Genomic DNA, 9,640 nt, shown 5'->3' with positions numbered 1-9,640 from the left:
CAGCAATACTGCGAATTAACTTTCTTCGGCGTACAGTTCCCTGAGGTTTTATTTTTTGATATCAAAATGTGGCTGGAGTTGCGTCAGTGTTTGTGGTTGCCCAGGGGCAGCTGGCACAGGAGCCACAGGTGCCCTTTATTAGCACGATGGTGCTGACAGTTGTGAAGAAGCGGGTGCTGAGCTTGGGCTGGGAATGAGACCAGCAAGGTCCTGCCTTCAAGGGGGGCAATGGTCTGATGGGAAAGACAGACGTGGAATAAAAGGCAGCCCAGTGATTCCCATGCATTACGTCATTTAGTCTTCACAACGACTCTGTGAAATGGATACCATTATTATTATCACTCTTCTCTAGATGGGGAAACTGAGGCACATGACGCTTAAGAGAGCTGCCCTTGAGATTCGAATCCAAGACCATTTACCTCTGAAATCTCGCACCTTCACTTCCCTCTTCCCCACATTTTTATTCATCAGTTCTCTTTTGATTGCAGGTGACAGGTGAAGTTCAAACAGTTTTAAAGCAAAAAAGAACATTTATTGGATCTCCTGAAGGAGAGTTCTGAAGGGTGGAAGGGGACGCTTCAGGCCTGGCTGGATCTAGAGGTCCCAAGATGGTCATCAAATCTCTGTCTCTTTAAAAAAAAATTCTTTCTTAGTTCTGCTTTCCTGCTTTAGTCTCTCTGTGGTGGAGACAAAGGCGGCCACTGCAGCTACAGGTTACTTGGGTCTAACTGGTTATTTGATATCAGAAGGAGAGAGATTCACTTTTTTTCAGTGTTCATATCAGCCCCCACAAAGGACATGATTGCCCATCCTTGGACTGATAGAGTGTGCAGAAGAATAGGGCATTGTGAATGGCCAGCTAGGGTCCTGTGCCCTCTGCTGGGTTGATGACGCCATTACTACCCCGCAGGTATTAGGGGAGATGTTCCCATGAGGCCCACAACTGTGTCAAGAGTTTTGGGGGCACACTTCAGTTTTATTAATAGTTATTGATCTTTTCAAGTTTTTTATTCCTTAAGACAATTATAGAATTTATAACTAGGAATTTACTATTTTTCAAATCTCTGTCATATCAGTAGTTATTTTTAATTTTTGTTGGTTCTATGTTTTATTTATGTATTTCCTCTCTTTTTTTTTTTCCTTGATGAGTCTTGTTAGTCTATCTAGCTAATTAATCTTTTCAGAGGACCTGATTTTAGTTTTGTTAATCCTTATTGTTTTTTTAAAATCCATATTTCATTGATTTCTGCTTTTATTTTTTTAACCATCCTTTCACATTCTCTGAATTTTCCTCTGCTCTTTTTCTATTTTCTTGAGTTAAATGCTTAGCTTTCTTACTTTTTAACATTTCTGCTATCCATATAAATATATTTAAAGTTTTCATCTAAAAACTGACTTAACGATGTCCCACAAATATTCTCATTGTTATTGTTTTCTAAATATTTCTTAATTTCCCTTATGGTTTCACTTTTAACCCAGGGATAGTTTAATAATATGTCATTTTGTGTATTGAGAATTTTAGGCTACTCTTCTGTTATTAACTTTTATTTATATTTCATTATGATAAAAAATATCACGTATATGATATTGAAGATTTGGAATTTATTGAGGTTTTTTTGCAATCACATGTGGTCTCTTTTTGTAAATATTCCATATTTTCTTATGAAATATTGGGCATTACCTGTTTGATATGCATATATATGCATACGCTTAAGCTTATTATTTTATTCAACTCTTTCATATCTATGTGGATTCCTTATTTACTTGAGCTTTCAGGTTCTCCATGGGGAATGTTAAAATCTCCAATCACAATTGTTCATTTATTTATCTGTCAGTTGTTGGTTGATATACTTTGCAACGGTCACGCGGTGACAGAGTGACTCCTGTAACTCTTTGTTCTGGCAATGTTTGCCCTTTGAGTTTATCTTGCTTTTTGTCCTTAGGGCACACCACACAATTCTTAAAGGTCTTCAGCAAGAAGCTCCCCACAGGGTTTGGGGTGGTCCCCGAAAGACCAGCAAATCATTATCCATGACTTAATGCAGGGCCGAGGTCCTTAACTGGAGGAAACGTGCTATGAGGGACATTATTGGGACAATCGAGAAAACTGGAATATGGATGGTACGTTAGAGAAGAATATTGTACCAGTGCTAGATTTCCTGAAGTTAATAGCTTTACTAAGAAAATAATATCCCAAATTCTTAGGAAACGTACCTGGAAGTATTTAAGGGTAAATGGTCATGATGTATAAAATTTACTCTCAAATGATTCTTTAAAAAAAAAAAGTACATACACACACACATACATACCTGCGTATACACACATGGGGTTGCTGTGAAGACCGGACTGTACCGTGAGCCTAGCACAGCAGAGGGCACGTGGCAAGGCCTCATTCAAGAGAAGTGTTGCTAGAATTGTTATTTTATCTCCCCAGGTCCCCATGGAGTGTGGGATCCTGTTTAGATAGTGCCTGACTAGAAGTCCTTTTCTTTAATCATCAACCTCTTAGTCCCTTAAAATAGAAAAATAATTTTAAAAAATAGAAGAAAATTTTTCAGAAGCACTGTTGAGCCAGATGTCTGTGTGTTCCCAGTTCCCTGCTGGTCTGTGCCCACCAGGCCCTAGCTAGTGGCCTCCAGGTGAGTGGGACCTGCTCCCTGCTTACCAGGAGGCCCACTTCAGTTGTTCCCTCTGGGTTAGTCACTGCTGCATCTGGGTCTCATTTGGGAAAGATGTATCTTTCAGGGTTCACACCAAATCCAGGGAGAAGCTTCTGGCTGAAGCCCTCTTTGAACGAGCATCTCCTCCTCTGAAATTAGCCCATTACAGACGTGTTGCTCTTGGTTTCTCTTTCCCAATTCTGCCAACCACAGAAGTGGTGACTGGGAGGCTTGCTCAGGGCCTCCTAACTTTGCCAGCTGTGTGGATAAGTGCTATTTGAAATCCTGCCTCCAGGAAAACAGGGCCCTGCCTGGCGTGGGACAGGTCACGTCAAGCCAGAGACCTGCAGTGATGGGACCTGCCGGGGAGGAGCCTTGGATGGCCTTTGCTGAGCCTTGGCCGGCTGCTTACCTGAGGGATCATGAATTGTGTTGGCAAAAAGGATGCCAGCCTGTACTTGTGGCCAGCATGGAGGTGGCGTGGGGAGGTTGGGTTAAATCTTGGGGTTCAGAGGCTGGACTTGAGGGGATCCTCGCTGGTCCTAGGGCCTGTCTCTGTTGTAGATCAAGGGAACTGCTTGTAGTTCCTGCAGCCCTGCAGGCCTTCATCACTGGGGCCACCTGTCCCACCCCTAGGCTTAGCCTTCAGACAATTCCTGGACCAAGCAGGACTCTAACCCCCTGGGCCGTCCTCCTCCTGGACAGGCAGGAGCACAGCCCAGGGGCACCATTACTTTGCTGATAAGGTTCTGCATTGGCTGGCTCACCCCTTTTATCTCCCTTCTCCCTTCTCTGCCACTTCCTGCCCTGCTCTGGTATCACAGCCCTATGTAAAGCACTGGGCATGGGGTCTGGCTCCTGCTGAGGGTAGTAGCGGTATTTATTGCGCTGTCGCTGGGTACCAACTCTGGTGTACATGGATATTTACCGATTTGATTCTCACAGGAACCTACCAGGCAGGTATTATTATCATCTCGGATAGGATAGCAGTCAAGAGCATGGACTCTGCGTTTGATTTTAGACCTTAGGAGATGATACCAGGCAAATTACTAAGCTCACCATGCCTCAGCTGAGAAATGCAGATTCTAGTTATCTAGAACCTCTCTAGGTTGCTGTGAAGGTTGCATATGGCGGAGGAGCATAGAACAGGGCCTGCTATGTTCTAAGCGCTATATGAATGCATGACTACACGCACACCTCGTCTTATCGTGCTTTGCTTTATCGCACTTCGCAGGTATTGTGTTTTTTACAAATTGAAGTTTTGTGCATACTGGAAGTCTCATCAGCGCCATTTTCCCAACAGCATTTGCTCACTTCATGTCTCTGTGTCACATTTTGGTAATTCTTGCAATATTTCAAATGTTTCTTTATTATTATATTTGTTATGGTGATTTGTGATCAGTGATCTTTGATATTACTATTGCAAAAAGACTTTGATTTGCTGAAGGCTCAGATGCTAGTATTTTTTAGCAATAAAATATTTTTAAAATTAAGGTATGTACATTGTTCTTTTAGATGTAATGCCGTTGCACACTTAATAGACTACAGTATAGTGTAAACATAGATTTTATAAGCCCTGGAAAACCAAAAAAATTTATGTGACTGGCTTTATTGCAATATTTGCCTTATTGCAGTGGTCCGGAACCAAACCCGCAATATCTCCGATGTATGCCTGTATTGCTATTCTCATTTGGCAGACTGGGAAACTGTGGCAGAGAGAGGTTAGAATGTTACTGAGTCCAAGCTCGTACTGCTTGCCATACCACAGGCCAATGAATGGACAGACAAGACGCTGGGGCAAGGAACAGAGACTTTATTTGGAAATCCAGCTGACTGAGAAGATGGTCCCAAAGAACCATCTTCCGAGAGTCAATTCAGGCTTCTTTCTTACTAAAGGGGTGGGTGTGACTTGTTACCGCTAACTTCTTGGTCCTGGTTGGACTCCCTGAGGGGATGTGATAATCCCTTGTTTTTGCGCTCTGCACAGTAGGTCTAGTCATCATGTTCCTGCAAACCTCCAACAAGACAAATGCTATTTTCTGTAAAAGTGTTACACCTTTAAAGGTCAAGCCTGGGAGGCAGAGCCTTGAGCCGCGGGCTATCATGTACATTTCAGGCTATAAGCAACATTCTTTTACAAAAGGTGCAAAGCCAGCATGACTAAGCACAAGCAACAGAGCACAAAGTTTAGAGCTAAAGGAATAGATCCAGTACGGAGTCAGGTTTGTTTGCTGTTGCAAGAAGACTTACCTAAAGTTACACTACTAAGGAGAGGAATCAGAATGGCAACCCACCTACCTTAGCTAAAGCCCTTATCAGAGTTCCACTGCCTCCGTCTTCCCTCCTTCCTTCCCTGCCTCATCCCACATCAAAGCAGAAGTTATGGGCCCTCATTGTCTTAACACTGAGCAATTCCACAGGGCAGTTCTGGGTCCCAGGGGGCCAATGGGGGTGATGGTGATGCGGATGGCCCTGTTGGTCCAGGTGTGGCCTACGGATTCACAGGTGGGTGGTAGCCTGAAAAAGTTTGAGAAACATGGGGTAGGACAGGCATGTTGTGAAGGTACCCTCAGGAGAAGGCTTGCAGGGGCCGGGGCTGAGTCCCAGCTCTGCCTCTTGCTCTGTCACCAACTTGTCCTGTGACCTTGGACAAGTCGCTGGATTTCTCTGAGGCTCAGCTTCCTAACTTCCTGCCTTCCCTGAGGGCAGAGGAGTCAGGAGATGAGAAATAAAACACTGTGAGAGAAACTGTCACAGGCTTTGCGTCTGTCAGACCTGTCTCCAGTATCTCTCCAGCATCTCTCCAGCTGATTGCTGACTGTGTGATTTAGGCAAATCCCCTACTCTCTGCAAACCTGTTTTCTGGTTCATTAAGTGAGGTGAAAGGATCATAGCACCTAAGAACATTATCCTGGTGATGAGTGGTGGTCAGTAGTCGGTGAGTTTCTTTTGTCAATGAAAAATTAATTAATAGTCAATCCAAGAAAGAAATTGAAAATTTTATTTGAGCCAACCTGAGGATTGTAAGTCGGGAGACAGTCTTTCAGAAATCTCTGAGGACTGTTCCACCTCAGAGGTCAAGGCACAGTTCTATAAGTTTTTTTTTTTTTTAATAGGAGCATAATTGCTTTACAATGTGTTAGTTTCTGCTATAGAACAAAGTGAATCAGCTATATGTATACATATATCCCCTCCCTCACAGCCCCCCACCCCTCTTGGTCATCAGAGAGCACCAGCGGAGCTCCCTGTGCTACACAGCAGGGTTATACATCAAAGTAACATACTGACAGCTTACATAGTCCAAGACAAGTAAGTCATCATGACTCCTTAGAGGATTGAGAAAGGAATGTTATCTCCTGTTATCTCCTAAGGAGTTATCTTGCTGGTGCCTGGAGGAAACTGCTTTTTGTTTTGTTTTTGCCAGTAGGCAATCCTGTGTCTTCTAAGGGGATCCAGTTAATGTGTAATGCAGATAGATGCACACTAAAGGGAAGGGGGGTAGTGGCTCAAATGGGCAGAGAGAAAATTTTATGTTTAAAAGTTTTCATGTCCTGCCTTAACATAATTTTATTTCATCACCTTTTTACTACTGCTCTTGCCAGGTTTGCGTGTCAGTGTCATGCTGGCCTCATTTAACAAGTTGAGGAGTATAGTCTGTTATTCTAAAATATGGAAAAGTGCATAAGCCTGACATTCTTTTTTTCCTTAAATGTTTGGCGGTATGTGCCAGAGAAATCATTGGGGCCTGGAGTTATCTTTGGGAGAAATTTTTTATTTATGGATTTAATTTCTCTCATAGAGAACTATTCAGATTTTCTATTTCTTCAAGCAGTATTTTTTTAAGAAGAAAATTTGCCCATTTAATCTAGCTTTAAAATTTATGTATATAAAGTTTTCATAACATTCTTTTATTACCATTTAGCATGTTCCAGACCCATAGTAATGGCCCATTTTTCATTTCTTTTTATTTTTTTTTAATTGAAGTATAGTTGATTTACAATGTTACATTAGTTTCAGGTATACAACATAGTGATTCAAAATTTTTATAGATTTACTCCATTTAAGATTACTATAAAACATTGGCTATATTCCCTATGCTGTACAATATATCCTTGTAGCTTATTGATTTTATACATAGTAGTTTGTACCTCTTAATCCCCTACCCCTATCTTGCCACTCTCCCCCCTTCCCTCTTGCCACTGGTAACCACTAGTTTGATTTCTATATCTGTGAGTCTGTTTCTGTTTCCTTGTATTTATTTATTTATTATTTTAGTGATAGTGTACGGTATTTGTCTTTCTCTGTCTGACTTATTTCACTAACCATAATACCTTCCAAGTCCATCCATGTTGCTGCAAATGGCAGAATTCCATTCTTTTTTATTGCTGAGTAATATTTATATATATATTTCTCTCTCTCTCTCTCTCTCTCTCTATCTATATATATATATATATATATATCACATCTTCTTCATCCATTCAACTGTTGATGGACACTTAGGTTGCTTCCATATCTTGGCAATTATAAATAATGCTGCTATGAACATTGGGGTGGATGTAACTTTTCAAAATAGTGCTTTTGTTTTCCTCAACTATATACCCAGCAGTGGAATTGTTAGATCATATGGTAGTTCTACGTTTAGTTTTTTGAGGAAACTCCATGCTGTTTTCCATATTGGCTGCATCTATTTACATTCCCACCAACAGTATACTAGGGTTCCCTTTTCTCCACATCTGTGCCAAAATTTGTTGTTTGTAGACTTTTTGATGATAGCCATTCCGACAGGTGTGAGGTGATATCTCATTGTGGTTTTGTTCTGCATTTTTCTGTTGTTAGTGATGCTGAACATCTTTTCATGTGCCTGTTGACCATCTGTAAATCTTCTTTGGAAAAATGTCTATTCAGGTCTTCAGCCCATTTTAAAATCAGGTTGTTTGCTTTTTTGATATTGATTTGTATGAGCTGTTTATATATTAATAGCTTGGATATTAACCCCTTATTGGTCATATCATTTGCAAATATTTTCTCCTGGTCAGTAGCTTGTCTTTTCATTTTGTCGATGGTTTCCTTTGCTGTGCAAAAGCTTTTAAGTTTAATTTGTTTGTTTTTGCTTTTGTTTTCTTTGCCTTAGGTCCAAAAAAAAAATTGTTACATTTTGTGTCACAGAGTGTTCTGCCTTTGTTTTCCTCTAAGATTATTATGGTTTCTGGTCTTACATTTAGGTCTTTAATCCACTTTGAGTTTATTTTTGTATATGGTATGAGAAAATGTTCTAATTTCATTCTTTTACATGTAGCTGTCCAGTTTTCCCAGCACCACTTACTGAAGAGATAGTCTTTACTCCATTGTATGTTTTTGTCTCTTTTGTCATAGATTAATTGACTATAGGTGGGTGGATTTATTTCTAGGCTCTCTGTTTTGTTTCATTGATCTATGTGTCTGCTTTTGGGCCAGTACCATACTGTTTTGATTACTGTAGCTTTGTAGTATAGTCTGAAGCCAGGGAGTGTGATACCTCCAGCTTTTTGGTTTTTTCTCAAGATTACTTTGGCAATTTAGGGTCCCATTTTTCTTTCTTTTTTTAAAAATAAATTTATTTATTTATATTTTTATTTTTGGCTGCATTGGATCTTCATTGGATCTTCGTTGCTGCACATGGGCTTTCTCTAGTTGCAACAAACGGGGGCTACTCTTTGTTGCAGTGGCTTCTCTTGTTGTGGAGCATGGGCTCTAGGCGTGCAGGCTCAGTAGTTGTGGCACACGGGCTTAGTTGCTCCGTGGCATGTGGGATCTTCCTGGACCAGGGCTTGAACCTGTGTCCCCTGCATTGGCAGGCGGATTCTTAACCACTGTGCCACCAGGGAAGCCCCCAAAGTTTTTTTTTTTTAAGTTTTATTGAGATATAATTTATATACCATACAACTCATGCGTTCAGTGTATGATTCAATAATTTTCAGTAAATTTACAGAGTTGTACCAACATCACCACAATTCAATCTTGGAACATATTTATTATTGCAAAAAAAAAAATACCATGTACCTTTTGCAGTCAATTCCTACTTTTATCATTAGCCCTAGGCAACCATTGACCTGCATTATGGCTCTATTCATGTGCCTTTTATGGATAATTCATATAAGCAGTGGAATCATATAATATGCAGCCTTTTTGGTCTGCTTCTTTCACTTAACGTATTATTTTTGAGGTTTATCCATGTCATAGTATGTATCAACAAATCATTCCTTTTTTTTTTTTGGATAGTATTTTACTGTATGGATAAGCCACATTTTGTTATCCACTCACCAGTTGATGGACATTTGGATTATTTCCAGTTTGGGGCTATTAATTATAGAAGCATTCATGTACAAGTCTGTTTTTGTATGACATATGTTTTCATTTCTCTTTGGTAGATTCCCAGGAGTATAATTGGTGGGTCATATGGTAAGTTTATATTTGACTTTCTAAGAAAGTGCCAAAGTGTTTTACAAAGTGGCAGCACCACTGTGCTACCCCATCAACATCGTGTGAGAATTCCAGGTTCTCCAAATCTTTGTCAACACTTGGTATTGTCTGCTTTTTTGATTACAGGCATCTTTTCTATATTAGTGAGCTATAGTTATATCTCATTGTGGCTTTAATTTGCATTTTGCTAATGACTAAAAAGGGCACATTTTCATATGCTTATTAACCATCCATACGTCTTCTAGGTGAATGTCTATTAAAGTCTTCTGTCATTTCTAAATTGGGGTAACTTGTTTGAAGAGTTAAGTTGTTATAAGTGTTCTTTCTATTCTGGATACAAATCCTTTGCCAGATATATGATTTGCAATTATTTTTTTTCCTATCTGTACCTTGCCTTTTTTCCAATACATTTTAAATTTTAGAACAGTTTGAGATTGACAGAAAAATTGCAAAGGTATTGCTGAGAAGTCCCATAAACCCTACATCCAGTTTCCTATGCTATTAACAGTTTTTATTAGTAT

The sequence above is a fragment of the Grampus griseus genome, assembly GCF_964374135.1.
Source record: "Grampus griseus genome assembly, chromosome: 2".
NCBI classification, from domain to species: domain Eukaryota; kingdom Metazoa; phylum Chordata; class Mammalia; order Artiodactyla; family Delphinidae; genus Grampus; species Grampus griseus.
The sequence above is the reverse complement of the archived record's forward strand: the minus strand, read 5'-3'. Positions refer to the sequence as shown.